Below are 15,595 nucleotides of genomic sequence, written 5' to 3'. Positions count from 1 at the left end.
CATGTAGCCACAACACAGAAAGCTTCACCCTGAATTCCTTTCAGGTTGTACTGTAGGTCTGTAATGGCAGCAGTTAATGACTTGATCTTTGTAGAACTGGAATGGCAGGCAACATTTTTTGTTTATGTATTGAATCACTGTGTTGTGTAACAGGAACTAACATAGTGTTGTAGGTATTCAAAAACAAACACACACCCCACCAGAGGCAGAGGTAGGGGGATGGGGAATTCAATGAAGGTTGTCAAAAGGTACAAACTTCCAGTTATAGGATAAATAAGTACTAGGGCTGTAATATACAACATGATAAATATAATTAACACTATGTTATATATCAAAATTGTTAAAAGAGTAAATCCTAAGAATTCTCATCACAAGGACAAAATTTTTTTTCTATGTCTCTAATCTTGTATCTATATGAGATGATGGATGCTCACTAAACTTATTGTGGTCATCATTTCATGATGTGTGTAGGTCCAATCATGATGCTGTACACCTTAAACTTACACAGTGCTGTGTGTCAATTATATATCAATAAAACTAGAGTGGAAAAAAGAGAGTATCTGGTGGGTAAGGAGGAATATTCTCCAAGCATTCAGATACCCTGCATTTCACAGATTAATATTTATATACTCATATAGTTGAGTTTTGGGGGGTTTTTTTAGCATTTCCTTTTCCCTGCATTACTTGGTGTTTCTTTTTGTTTGTTTGCTTAATGGTTTTTCTTTTTAAGTTGAGAATTATGTTTTATTCGGCAGAAATTTTTAGGACTTCAAGCCTGGGAGGCAGCATCTCAAGTAACTCTGAGAGAACTGCTCCAAGGAGGCACAGGGGGAGCTAGGATATACAGGAATTTTGCAACAAAGGAAAAGTAGTCTGAACATCAAAAGATTATTGTTCATTAAAGAAAACTAGACATCTCAAGTTAAGGAATTTAGCGCTTTCCTGGGTTCACTGAAATCACTCTTTTCATATGGTGTTCCTTTTTAGATTATGTACTTCTTCAGCTGAAAGTCAAGTTCATTTATTAACTACCAACTTAAAGCTCAGTATCTCGAATTAGGATAGTCAAAAACAAAATAACTTTTCTTTACTTCCCTTTCCCCAAGCCATACATTACATCTACAAGAAGAAAATTCTAAATTCTGCAAGGGTAGGGATCTTTGACTATTTTGTTTAGTGATATAGTCTGGGCACCTCCGAGAGTGTTTGGCACACTGCTGGCACTCAACACTCAAGTATTCTGTCAGCAAATGAATGCATTCAAGAGCTGTCAGTCATTTACTTTGCCTTACTCCAGTTGTTGTTAATTTAACCTGGGGTTGTATGCCCACGGTATTTTCTTTTCACCATCTAAATCTTTTTCAAGAATTGCTCTGTGTGTGTGTGTGTGTGTGTTCACTTTCTTTAATATCACTACGTTACCATGTTATCACCATGGAATGCAAATTCAAGTTAGACAAGCAAATTTCACAAGTACAATAAAGCATTCTGTAGCATACCAAAGTTTGTATAAAGTCTGACGAATCCAGCTTGCTCATAAACCACTTCCATTATAGGTAATTTACTTAGTTTAACATTTATGATTCTTATAGAGATAATAAACATACTGCAGACATTTAAAAAGTGTTTTTTGGGGCTTCTCTGGTGACGCAGTGGTTGAGAATCCGCCTGCCAGTGCAGGGGACACGGGTTCGATCCCTGGTCCGGGAAGATCCCACATGCCGGAGCAACTAAGCCCGTGCGCCCACAACTACTGAGCCCATGTGCCACAGCTACTGAAGGCTGCGCACCTAGAGCCTGTGCTCTGCACGCAACAAGAGAAGCCACCGCAATGAGAAGCCCGCGCACTGCAACAAAGACCCAACGCAGCCAAAAATGAATAAGTAGAATAAATTTTAAAAAATAAATAAAAATTGTTTTTCATTTCCCTTTGCATTAGCACTTAAAATACACATTTCTACTTCAAAATGGCATTGACAAATTTTTCTAGTATAACAGCAGCAAAATATAATTCTGCAATTTCAAAAGAGCTAAAAGGGGATCTACAATTGAGTTATTCTCACGTTTACAACTATGATTCTGAAATAAATTTACGTCTAAGCAGCTCTGTTATCAGCTTTTTAGGTTTGGTTTAAAACACACACACATACTTGCCAGGAGGTTTATAATGTTGTATTCCATGTGCTGTTCTGAAAGGGTTCCTCAAGAGCTAACCAGCCCTTAAAACAGTACTCATTCCACAAGGCAGTCAGAAAGAGTTAAATTAACTGGGGTAAATAGGATTCCTACATTACATCAAAAGTATATGATATTCTGCAGCAACTGGGAGCATTTCAGGATTGGCATGTTGTCCTCTTTAGAAGTAATTTCATCAGAAGAGTTTAAGCAGGTGGACATTGTACCACTATCAAGTGCATTTAAAAGTGACATGTTTCTTTTGTGCTAATTTGACTCCCCTGAATGACCTAGCTAGTGAACTAGTCACCAGTAACTTGGTCACCAGGCAAATCAAGCCTGCCAGAAAGGAAGCCAGTATTCAAATTACCATGTTATTGTCTGACCAAACAACTTATTTTCAACATAAACATATAACCTCAATATGAGATGTCTAACTAAAGCAAGCACCACTAATAAGACCAAGACAGCATCTCCTCTTCTAAGGTTTAGGTTTTACCCAGAATTCTTGATACATGGAATAGCCCATACCAAGAATCATTGTTCCCACAACAAAGCCTTGGGCTGCCATGTGCATGTGGATCAGGTGAACAGACATTTTAGTATTTCCCCTGCTCTTCAATTTAAATATATAATCCATACGCAATGATTGCTGCAAAACGTGCCATTCCAAGGGAGACAAATGGTGCCTCTCTAGGTTTTCTAATAAGTTTAGGTCCCTGATCTTCATATGATGAAGAAGGAGAAACATCTGTATCGCTTGACACAGTGATTGAAGGCTCTTCAGACAACTACAAAACGTCTCAGGCTCCAACCAGCTTCTGGCCCACCTCCCGTACCTGCCATCCATCAGGCTTCTCCTGGTCCTGCCTGCCAAGAATGGCTTTAACGTTTGCATTCATTTGGAGCTCACTTTTGAAAATTTTAAAATTTGAAAACAAATTATAATATATATAATTATATATATATATATAAATATAAATATATATATATAACAAATTATATATATTATAATTTGTTTTCAAATTTAAAAATTTGAAAACAAATTATATATAATTATATATATAAATATATAATTATATATATATAAAAATTATATATATATATAAAAATATATAATTATATCTATACTCAATTTTGCAAGGTGAATTGTTTTCGATGTTCCACTTCTTTCTTCTTACTCTGACTTTTCCAGTCTTGAGTTCTTGATTTTGAGTATTACTCTGGCGGTTGGAATTTGTATTTGAGTAATGTTTTCAGTAAGGATTCATGAATATGTGGACTGAAATAAAAATACACAACGTGAGAGCTATGAGTTTCAGTTTAATTTGGGGGCTTACTAAGGACTATAGCCTGGGAGACAGCCTCTCAGCTCTGAGGAACTGCTCTGAAGAGGTAGGTCAGTATATATGTGATTTGGGCAAAGGGGTACATGCGCTCAAGCACACATCTTGGTAGAAGGTTGCTTCTAGTCACAAGGAACAGACATCTCAGTTAATGATTTCAGTGCTTTTCTAAGTGTGGAAGATGCAAGAATCCAGGTTCATAAAAAATTCCTCCTGAAACATTTCTAACTAAGGGCCTGTTTTGCCTGTTTCCCCAGAGCACAGAGTACCTCATCCTGATCTTCACCCTGAATTCCTTTCAGGGTGAATTGTAGGTCAGCAACTGTAGTGGCTAGTGACTTGATTCTTGTAGAACTGGATGGTGGGCAACATTCTTTATTTCACAATTAGTAGATTTAAAAATCTCTGACATATTTAAGATTTCCTGGTTTTCAAATTATTTTGCTTCCATAATCTCAAAAAGAATTTTGTAAAACACTGTCCCTGTCACACATTTTTAAATTGACATATGAAAGTTTATATCTTAAGTTTAAGTAGCTACAAAAGATGTATTTTCCAACATGGTATATACTGAGTTTTTAAAATAAAACTATCCCTTTACAGTTTTTAAAGTAGCCAATGGAATCTGAATATCATAGCAAAATGATATCTACCATTATCCATTTTAAAAATATATGAGCAAACTCTTTGACAATCAGAAACTTTATATCGCTCTTTTTGTCTTCGAATTCATACTTCCATTCTCACACAGAATTTGATCCTAAAAAATTCTAGTGCTTGAAAATCTTTTATTGGTCATTTTATTTTACTCTGCAATGAAAATATGGATATCAGTTGGATTTTATTAATTGACAATTGACTAAAACAAATATATTACAAATTTTAATAAAATTTTGACAAAGAGTAAAATGATATTGGAAGTGCATCTCTTGAAGAAATGGATGTGGTTACTTTTTATTCCCCCAATTCATGATTTTGTGGAGGAATGTTACTTATTACTAGAATAAGATAGTGTTCAATTCTATTCCTATATTTTGTTTTTATAGATGTAAGCAAGGAGAAACCTTATTCACACAAATGTGTTTAAAATGATGAAGAGATTTATTTTAGAACAATATCACTCAACTCTGTGAACTCCTGAGTTTTATGCCAAAATGTATATAGTAAGCTATCATTGAAAGTTGTTGTAAATTATATCCATCTATTTTGTTGAAAGTAAAAAAACGAGAAACCACCGGACTGACAAAAGGATTTTTAAATCTGGTCTTGGACTCATTTATTTTTTTCAGAACTGACACAAGGGACTTCCCTGGGGGTCCAGTGGTTAAGAATCTGCCTTCCAATGCAGGGGACTCAGGTTCTATCCCTGGTCAGGGAACTAAGATCCCACATGCCGTGGGGCAACTAAGCCCACGCATACAACTAGAGAGCCCGCATGCCACAATTACTGAGCCTGCGTGCTCTGGAGCCCATGCGCCACAACTAGAGAGAAGCCCACATGCCTCAACAAAAGATCCTGTGTGCTGCAATGAGGATCCCTCATGCTGCAACTAAGACCCTATACAGCCAAATAAATTTTTTTTAAAAAACTGACACAAATATTTCAAACGGCCATTTTGTTTTCTAGCCCAATAACACCCGTGTCTCCCAGGTGAAGAACCATAGAACAATTCTCTGTCTTTTATGAAGTAGGAGAAGTGAGATTTTGAAAAAGGAGGAGGGAAAGGAGACCCTGACCCTCTCAGGGGCACATTCTCAGGCAGATGCATTGTAGCAAAGGGTTAATGGAAACATTTCCATCAAACTACCTGTGCCCAAGTAGCACTTGGAAGTCTTCTCACACTAGGTCTAGAAGCTGGTGAACCCTAAGAGCATTTCTCAAATATATTAGTGGTATATTTGATGAAATATATAGGTGGTATATTTAAAGAATAGCTTAATTTTTATAGTCTCATACTTATTCCTATGGTTATTTTCTAGTCATAGTCAGCAATCCTGGTTTTTGTTTCCTATCAAATGTTTCCTTTTTAAATAGAATTTTTCTTTTAAAAATAATGTATATAAAAGATAAATCAATTAAAATTTAAATAGTGGTTCAGATGGTACATACATATGATAAAATTGTTAAAGTAGTATGATATTTTGATGTAATAAGAAATATTAATATATATTTTGGTCTTTGTCCCTGGCTCCTGTCCAGAGTTCCTAAAGCCTTTGCAATTTCCTATGTGATAAACGTGCTAAGAGCATCTTTTGTTCTAATATTTGGTCTTTGACTCTGGTCCCTGATACAGAGCTCCTAAATCCCTTGCAATTTCCTGGGTGATAGGAGTGTCTTTTGTTCTAATAAGGCTACTCTTGTTGGGTCCCTGGCTAGCTTCAGGATGGGAAATGGGCACCAGTGAGACCAAGCCATGTTAGCTGTGTCTCACAAAGGCTCAGGAATAATCCACTTACAACAAAACCAAAGGGTTTAAAAATCAAAGGACTTTTTAAACTGCATCTCATTTTGAAAGTAAAGAAGGACAAATGATGTCAGGCACACGAGAACCTTAAACCTAAGCATAAACCTAGGAAAATGCTGTGAAGAAAGGAAAATATATGCATTTTCTCCTCAACATTGAAAGAGGAAAGAAATACAGAAAGAGGGAAATACAGGAGTAAATATGGTAAAAATATGAGAAGTCCACACATTGCAGGGCTGAGTGTCTTTCTCATGAGGGCACTGATCTGGAAATTGTTTCTCACATTGATTCAGACATGTCTTGATGAATATAAAGCAAAAATCTGTGAATGGGGTAATAATACAATCTGAGTAATTCAATAAGTTATTCAGACTTATTATTCAATTCCAATTCCAGAAATCCATGGATGTTAATTAATGTGTAGAAAAGCTTTTTTTGAAAAAAAATGTAGACTACTATAAAAAGATTACTTTTTAAATTGAAAAATGATTATTTTTTTATATAAAGATTTTAAAAAATTGGAATGTTCCCTGGTTTGTATCTGAGACATAGTAATATTATTTCATTCTTATGATGTATATGAGGAGAGTTAATCAAAATGAAGACATTTTACTAATACGAACTCTTGTTTTCATATTTGCAGCAAAAGTGTGTCATAAATAATCGCTCATTGCTATCATGTTATTATTACTAGGTGTTTTGATGCATTTAAATGAAAACAATGAGAGGTGGAATGTAGAAGAATGTAGGCCAGAATAGGAGGAGATAAATGGGTAGTCAGTGAAAGGGCATAAGGAAGAGCGTTAGGGGACAGAGTTGGTGGAGGTTTTCCACTTCTAAGAGGTCTCAGTCCCAGTGCCCAGCGCTGTGGAGAGGTGAGTGAACAAGCCAGCCTGTGGGAACAGCAGCAGCTGGAGAGCACCTGATCCCTCCAAGGAGAGGACAGAATATCTAACCTCAGCTCATTTTCTGGGCTCAGTGTTTCTAGGTCCTCAGGGTTTTTTTTCCCAAGAGATGGAAATCTGGATTTTTATGTGAACTCAACTATTTTTCATATCATGACCCAAACTAAATATGTCTATAATCTGTAACAGACTCAGGCATCCAGTTGCTTTTTAAAAATTGATTAATTAATTAATTTGTTTCATCTTTATTGGAGTATAATTGCTTTACAAAAATATGGAATGCTTCACGAATTTGCGTGTCATCCTTGCACAGGGGCCATGCTAATTTCTCTGTATCGTTCCAATTTTATTATATGTGCTGCTGAAGAGAGCACAGGCATCCAGTTTTGGGGGGGGGGGGCTTAAAAACGACGGTGACTTATCATAAGAAATCAGGCTTTTGCTATAAATAACAGGAATCAGCAAACTACAGCCCAGAGGAATCCCAGGACACAGCCACACCCACTTGTTTGCATCTTGTCGGTGCTGCTTTTAGGCTACAATGGAGCTTCGAATATTTACTATCTTGCCCTTTACAGAAAAAGTTTGACAGCTGTGGTAATATTTTGACCTTTAGCAGATCTGAATCTGTTGTGTTGAATTATGTTCTAAGAAGATTCTACTAGATTTTAATGTCAAATTATTTTGAGTAAAAAAAAAATTTTTTTCCCCAGAATATTTTAGACCATTTAAAATAATTATTGTAATTATTGTACATTGGAAATTTAACTCAATAGAATCTGATAGGAAATGACTGTTAGGACACATTTAGTAAAGTTTCTTTTCTGTATTTTTTGACCTCTGTAGATCATAGATAAGTGTGTTAAGAAATAGACTAAGCAGATAAACAACAAGGTCCTATTGTATAGCAGAGGGAACTCTATTCAATATCCTGTAATAAACCATAATGAAAAAAGAATATGAAAACATATATATATAAGAAATAGACTAAGCAAACTGTAATAAATAAGGTCAGAAATGCCTTTTCCATGGTTATGCAGAAAAAGTAAACCTGAAGATATTACAAATCATCTCATGTAGCTAAACCCTGAAAAAGAGAAATTACTTTCAGCTTGCACCATCTAGAGATGAAAAATGTAATTGCACACATATCTTACCAGAGTAGAAAGACAGTAGTACCCTGCCTTGGTCGTTTGAGGTCTGTTTTATGTCTATTAGGGAGAGGTGGGGGGAGATTGGTGCTCACTGGCAACAACAATGGCTAGCACATCATCAAAAGGAACTTCTGAATAGAAGGATTTTTCTAACAGTGGTCTTCATGGTGCTTAGATTTTCATGCTTCTGTTATTATTAGTCACTTACTTTCATATGTGACATTCAGTCAAAATAAACTTTTTTTTTTTTTTTCTTTTAAACCTGAAAGCCTCCTTTTGGCTCATCCTGAAAGAACTGAAGGGTGTAAGTTTTGGACATCCTTGTGTATGTGTGTTTGAACATCTTTGTCTAATCTGAACAAGTACCTTCATTGTAGGTAAAGACTTTGTACGATTTTTATAAAAACCCATATGTGCATTCTCCAAGTTATTTTGTACTTGAATCCTACTATTAAAAATATATATTTCTGCACAAACAAGATGATCATTTGTATTGATACAATGAAATAGATCACCCATTTGTATGGACTAGCTATAATCCCTTTGTGAGGTTTTTTTTTTGGCTACAGAAAGAGAATTTTGAAAACGTCTAACATAATTTTATTGTTTTAGGCTGATTTCCTTATGTTGTACAACTGAAAAGCAAAGTTTTTTTAATACTGTTGATCCAAAAATAGATGTCATAAGAGTTGTCTTATTCTATTTATGACCCAATTCTAGCCAACACTTAACTCTTTTGATACCCTCCCTCCCACCTCCCCCTCTTTAACCATAACCAATTTACCCCTCTTCTCTAGGGGTGGTATTTGCCTTTTTTTAAAAGTCAGCTCCAGTGACAGCCCCGGGAAAGTCTAGGAAAATATTTGAACTCTTGAAAATGCTTACATTTCACTGAACTATCCTAAGAGTTTCAAAGAGGCTTCATTAAAAGCCCACTATTGTCATTTTCACCTATTCTTCTTAAGATATAGTGAAGAATTACTTTTTAAAAAACTTTATTTATTTAATTTATTTATTTTTGGCTGCATTGGGTCTTCGTTGCTGTGCGTGGGCTTTCTCTAGTTGTGGCGAGCGGGGGCTACTCTTCGATGCGGTGCATGGGCTTCTCATTGCAGTGGCTTCTCTTGTTGCAGAGCATGGGCTCTAGGTGCACAGGCTTCAGTAGTTGTGGCACATGGGCTCAGTAGTTGTGGCTCGCAGGCTCTAGAGCACAGGCTAAGTAGTTGTGGCACATGGGCTTAGTTGCTCCGCGGCATGTGGGATCTTAGTTCCCTGACCAGGGATTGAACCCACATCCCCTGTATTGGAAGGCAGATTCTTAACCACTGGACCACCAGGGAAGTCCCTGTTATTGATTTAAATTTTGATTTTATTATAGTCAAATAGCATAGTTTTCATGAGACTGAGTCTTTGGAATAGATTGACACTTGCTTTATGTTCTAGAATGGGAGTTGTCAAACTGCAACTTATGGGCCAAATGTGGCTTGCTGCTTGTTTTTTGTTTGTTTGTTTGTTTTGACTGCACTGCATGTCTTGCAGGATCTTAGTCCCCGGACCAGGGATTGAACCTGTGCCCCTGCAGTAGAAGTCCTAACCACCGGACTGCTGGGGAAGTCCCTTGCTGCTTGTTTTTTTGTTTCTGCTTTTTTTTTTTTCTGTTTTTGGCAGCATTGGGTCTTCGTTGCTGTGTGTGGGCTTTCTCTAGTTGCAGCAAGCGGGGGCTACTCTTTGTTGCAGTGTGCGGGCTTCTCATTGCAGTGGCTTCTCTTGTTGCGGAGCACAGGCTCTAGGGGCAAGGGCTTCAATGGTTGCAGCACAGGTCTCACTAGTTGCAGCACATGGGCTTCAGCAGTTGTGGCACACGGGTTTAGTTGCTCCGTGGCATGTGGGATCTTCCCAGACCAGGGATCAAACCCATGTCCCCTGCATTGGCAGGCGGATTCTTAACCACTGAGCCACCAGGGTAGTCCTGCTGCTTGTTTTCACAAATAAAGTTTTATTGGTATACAGCCACACTCATTTGTTTACATATTGTACATGTCCACAAAAGCAAGAATTGAGTAGTTGAGAGAGGGACCATATGGTATTCCAAGCCAAAATATTTATTATCTGTCTCTTTACAGAAAAGGTTTACCAAACCCTGGTCTAGAACATAACTGCTTCATTTGTGTTAAAAATGCATATTCTCTGGAATTGAGGATACGGGGAGGGGGAAGGGTAAGCTGGGACAAAGTGAGAGAGTGGCATGGACATATATACACTACCAAACGTAAAATAGATAGCTAGTGGGAAGCAGCTGCATAGCACAGGGAGATCAGCTCGGTGCTTTGTGACCACGTAGAGGAGTGGGATAGGGAGGGTGAGAGGGAGGGAGACGCAAGAGGGAAGAAATATGGGGACATATGTATATGTATAACTGATTCACTTTGTTATAAAGCAGAAATTAACACACCATTGTAAAGCAATTATACTCCAATAAAGACGTTTAAAATAAAAAAAGCATATTCTCCAAATCATGGGCACTGAGTTTATATTTATATTGACTTACTTATTTGTGTTCTTCAGATCTTCTTCTATACATTCATTGATATTTTTTGTCTACTTGATTTAAGAATTATTGAGAGGGACTTCCCTGGTGGCACAGTGGTTAAGAATCCGCCTGCCAATGCAGGCGACAGGGGTTCGAGCCCTGGTCTGGGAAGATCCCACATGCCGTGGAGCAACTAAGCCCATGCGCCACAACTACTGATCCTGCGCTCTAGAGCCTATGAGCAGCAACTATGGAGCCCACGTGCCACAACTACTGAAGTCCGTGCACCTAGAGCCCATGCTCCACAACAGGAGAAACCACTGCAATGAGAAGCCCATGCACCACAACAAAGAGTAGCCCCCGCTCACTGCAACTAGAGAAAGCCTGCGTGCAGCAACAAAGACCCAACACAGCCATAAATAAATAAATAAATAAATAGATTTATTTTTTAAAAATAGAATTATTGAGAGGTATATTAAAATTCTCCACTGTAAGAAAGAAGAAAGTAAATTTAGTTTTATATTAAATATCCCAGTGCCTCATGGAATTCTATTTAGGTATTATAACTTTAGAAATTCATTAAAGACACAATGGAACCTCAAGTGCAAAATAAAGTTCAATATTTTTCTTTAAAAAAGAAAAACCTTCCACTATGAGTTTTTCAATTGATCCGTGTACTGATGTTAATTTTAGCTTTATGTATATTTTAAGTCATATTACTAGGTGTATACGAATCCAGAATCATGTTGTTAGGTTCACCAACACCCACACCCACAGCACTAGTTCTGTTCCTCATCTCAGCTTTCTTGGATCATGGCCGACAATAAGCACACTTTTCATTTACGTCAAACCTGGTGGCATCTAGCACTGCCTGGCAGGAGAGATCTTCAAGTGTTTTGAGCCAGAGATTCTGCTTTACGTCAATGAGTTTTCTTAAAGCATCTAAGGAACCTTCAAAACATCTTTACATTGACCCGAAAGACAGACCATCTGAAGGGCATGTACTCAGGTCTAGTTGTGATGGTTGTTTGGGAAAGACTGAATATGATGAAGAGAGGGTGGAGGCTTTTGCATTTAAGTTGACAGGAACATTATTTATGGCAATGATTCTTTAAAAATGGTTATGGCCAGTTTCATGGGGGACTTTCCTCCTCCACAAATATGAGTTTTCTTACTGTTGTGTGTGTATGTGTGTTGGGGGGGGGACAGGTGTTGTCCTAGTTTGCCCTTTCACTAAGAATGTTGCCTCCTGTTCCCTGAATTATATATGCCCTGAGGATACTAGACTTTGTGTCCTGTCACCTACACAGTGATTAAAACAGGAGCTCAAGAACGAAGTTGGAGGGCTCACACTTCTTGATTGCAAAACTTACTACAAAGCTACAGTAATCAAAACAGTGTGGTACTGGCATATAGACAGATGCATAGACCAGTGGACTAGAATAGAGAGCCCAGAAATAAACACTCACCTGTATGGGCAATTGATTTTCAACAAGGATGCCAAAAGCATTCAATGAGGAATGGACAGTCTTTTCAACAAATGGTGCTGGGAAAACTGGATATTGACATGCAAAAGAATGAAGTTGGGACTTGCTTGGTGGTGCAGTGGTTAAGAATCCACCTGCCAATGCAAGGAACACAGGTTTGATCCCTGGTCTGGGAAGATCCCACATGCTGCAGAGCAACTAAGCCCGAGTGCCACAACTACTGAAGCCCACGTGCTCTAGGGCCCACGTGCTACAACTGCTGAGCCTGCATGCTGCAACTACTGAAGCCCATGAGCCTAGAGCCCATGCTCCACAACAAGAGAAGTCACCACAATGAGAAGCCCACACACCACAACGAAGAGTAGTACCCACTTGCCTCAACTAGAGAAAGCCTGCACGCAGCAATGAAGACCCAACGCAGCCAGAAAATTTTTAAATTAAAAAAAAAAAAAAAGGAATGAAGTTGGACCTTTATACTACATACAAAAAATTAACTGAAAATAAATCAAAGACATAAGACATAAAACTATAAAACTCTTAGAAGAAAACACAGGGGAAAACCTTTGTGACATTGGATTTGGCAATGGTTTCTTGGATATGACACAAAAAGCACAGGCAACAAAAGAAAAAATAGATAATTTAGACTATATCAAAATTTTAAACTTTTGTGCATCAAAGGACACTATCAAGAGAGTGAAAAAACAACCCATAGAATGGGAGAAAGATATTTGCAAATCATAATCTGGTAAGAGGTTAATATCTAGAACATATAAAGACCTCCTAAAACTCAACAACAACAAAAAACAACCTAATTAAAAAATCATCAAAGGAAGGAATTCCCTGGTGGTCCAGTGGTTAGAACTCCACGTTTCCACTGCAGGGGTCACAAGTTTGATCCCTAGTCAGGGAACTAAAATCCTGCAAGCCATGTGGTGCAGCCAAACAACAAACAAACAAAAACCAAAAGATGGTCAAAGGATTTGAATTTCTCTGAAGAAAATATAATACAAATGGCCAATAAGATACTTAGCATCATTAATCATTGGGGAAATGCAAATCAAAACCACTATATCACTTAACACCCACTAGGATGGCTATTACTTAACAAAAAGAAAAATAAAACAGAACACAGCAAATATTGACAGATGTGGAGGAATTAAAACCCTTGTGCATTGTTGGTTGGAATGTAAAATGGTGCAGTCACTCACAAAGTTCAGCAGTTCCTCAAAAAGTTAAACAGAATTTTCATATGACTCAGCAATTTCACTCCCAGGTACATACCCGAAAGATCTGAAAACGGGGATTCAAACAGATACTTGTATGTCAGTGTTTATAGCAGCATCATTCACAATAGCCAAAATATGGAAACAACTGAAGTGTCCGTCAACAGATGAATGGATAAACAAAATGTGGTATATACAAACAATGGAATTTTACTTAGCCATAGAAAGGATTGAAGTTCTGATACGTGCTACAACACGGATGAACCTTACTTGCTTCATCATGGATGAATACGTGAATTATATATGCTACGTTAAGGGTAAACATCCATGCTAAGTTAAAAAGCTGGACACAAAAGGACAAAGGTTATATGATTCCACTTATATGAGGTATCTAGAATGGGCAAATCCATAGGGACAGAAAGTAGAATGGTGGTTACCAGGGGCTGGGGGGAAAGAGGAATGAGGATCTATTGCTTATGATTAGAGTTTATGTTTGCGTGTTAAAGTTTATGTTTTAGATGATAAAGTTTGGGTGGTAGTGTTGATTGTTACACAACATTGTGAATGTACTTAATGCCACTGAATTGTACACTTAAAACTCGTGGAATGAGGGAATCCCCTGGCGGTCCAGTGGTTAGGACTCTGCACTGTCACTGCTGAGGGTCTGGGTTTGATCCCTGGTAGGGAAACTAAGATCCCACAAGCCATGTGGCGCAGCAAAAAAAAAAGGTAAAATGGTAAAGTGGTAAACTTCATATGATGTATATTTTACCACAATTAGAAACCAAACCAAACAAAACAGGAGTTAGGTGGCATACAGGATGAGCAGATGCCTTAGGGCAGCACCCTTCAGCACTCACTCATCTCTCTGGATCCATATATATATATATATATATATATATATTGCATTTTATTTAGCATTCATAGGTATTCCATAGCAGAAGCATTTTCCAGGATATCTATTGTATTGCCAGAAAGGTAAATTTCCCCAACTTATCTTTTAAAATTCTACTGAAGTCCCATTATGTTTTTAAAACACACACACACACACACACACACACACACACACACACATAAAACATTTACCAGATATATTGTTAGATTTTTTTTAAATTGCATGATGCCAAAGAGTATTTATATAGTATGCTTCCACTTGTGTTTTAGTAAAGAGGGAGAGATATATGTTTGTATTCACTACTTTGATATAAAATAAAATACTTCTAGAATAATACATCAATAACTGCTAACAGTTCCTTCTGGAGAGAGAGAACAGTGGACTGGGGATCTGAGGTAGGAGGATGTTTTTATATTGCTTGAATATTTTACTCTGTGTGTGTGTGTGTAATTTTAAAAATCTACCTATGTTTTTTGAGAGGGGCTCTTACTTCTAGTTTCCGCTACATTAAATAATATACCTTTTGTTGCAAGTTGCAACCAAACTGCTTTAGGTTCATACAACCTTCTCCTTTAAGGAACTCATGTAACTGCGAACTCTAACCTTCCAGCTTCACAAAGGAGCCTAAACAACGTGCTGAGGGCTTATCCAAGTCGCAGCAGAGATGCCTGCTTTTAAGTACTTTATCTGCTCACTAGGCAGTGCAGCTCTAAGATAGAATCTTAGATTCTCATTAGAGAGGAAATGGATGACCTCATCAAACCTCTCACATCCTCTTTGGTGGAACTAGATATTCCACCCCCAAGGATGTATCTGAAACTGAACTGATAGCAATGAATACAGTTGCAGTTTTAAACGATATCTTTTTCTGTAAATAAAAATTTATATTCATTAAAGTGAGTTTGTACTAGCATAGAAATAGCTCCAAAGCATACAATGAAAAAACTAGCATAGAAATAGCTCCAAAGCATACAATGAAAAAACTGGTTTTAGAACAATATATATAGTACTGCTATAAGTTAAAAAAAAATTAATGTCCAAACTAATGTTTTGTAATAAGAATATATGTGTATGACTTGCATAATTCTTTAATATAATGTTCACTGTCTAGATTTTGGTAAATACAGAAAGGTTTAGGAAGGGAAATTGAAAATGAATCATAACACTTCCCAACAGATATAATTCCTATTAACATATTGGTGGATTTCCTTCCAGCTTCTCTGTCTCTCTATTTCTCTGTCTCTCTTTCTCTCTTTCATCTGTCTGCATCATATGTGTGTATGTATAGAGATATATGTATTACAGTTGTAATTCTGCTTTACTCTTATAGCACTGTATTTTTTATTGAAGTAAAAAAATTTATAGTGTTGTGTCAGTTTCTGATGTACAGCAAGGTGATTCAGTTATATATATGT

The 15,595-nt window shown here is 37.2% G+C and overlaps 1 non-coding gene and 1 pseudogene across 1 annotated transcript; both read right to left on the bottom strand.

Annotated features, from left to right (window-relative positions):
* Nucleotides 1-2,656: 2,656 nt before the first annotated feature.
* Nucleotides 2,657-3,077, bottom strand: LOC118892491 (annotated as a pseudogene).
* Nucleotides 3,078-7,159: 4,082 nt separating this feature from the next.
* Nucleotides 7,160-7,265, bottom strand: LOC118893658. The gene has a single exon (XR_005019517.1). It is a non-coding gene; the product is annotated as a U6 spliceosomal RNA (small nuclear RNA).
* Between the last annotated feature and the right edge of the window lie 8,330 nt (nt 7,266-15,595).

The sequence above is a fragment of the Balaenoptera musculus genome, chromosome 3 (assembly GCF_009873245.2).
Source record: "Balaenoptera musculus isolate JJ_BM4_2016_0621 chromosome 3, mBalMus1.pri.v3, whole genome shotgun sequence".
NCBI classification, from domain to species: domain Eukaryota; kingdom Metazoa; phylum Chordata; class Mammalia; order Artiodactyla; family Balaenopteridae; genus Balaenoptera; species Balaenoptera musculus.
Note: the sequence above shows the minus strand (reverse complement) of the source record. Positions and strands in the feature narration are given on the sequence as shown.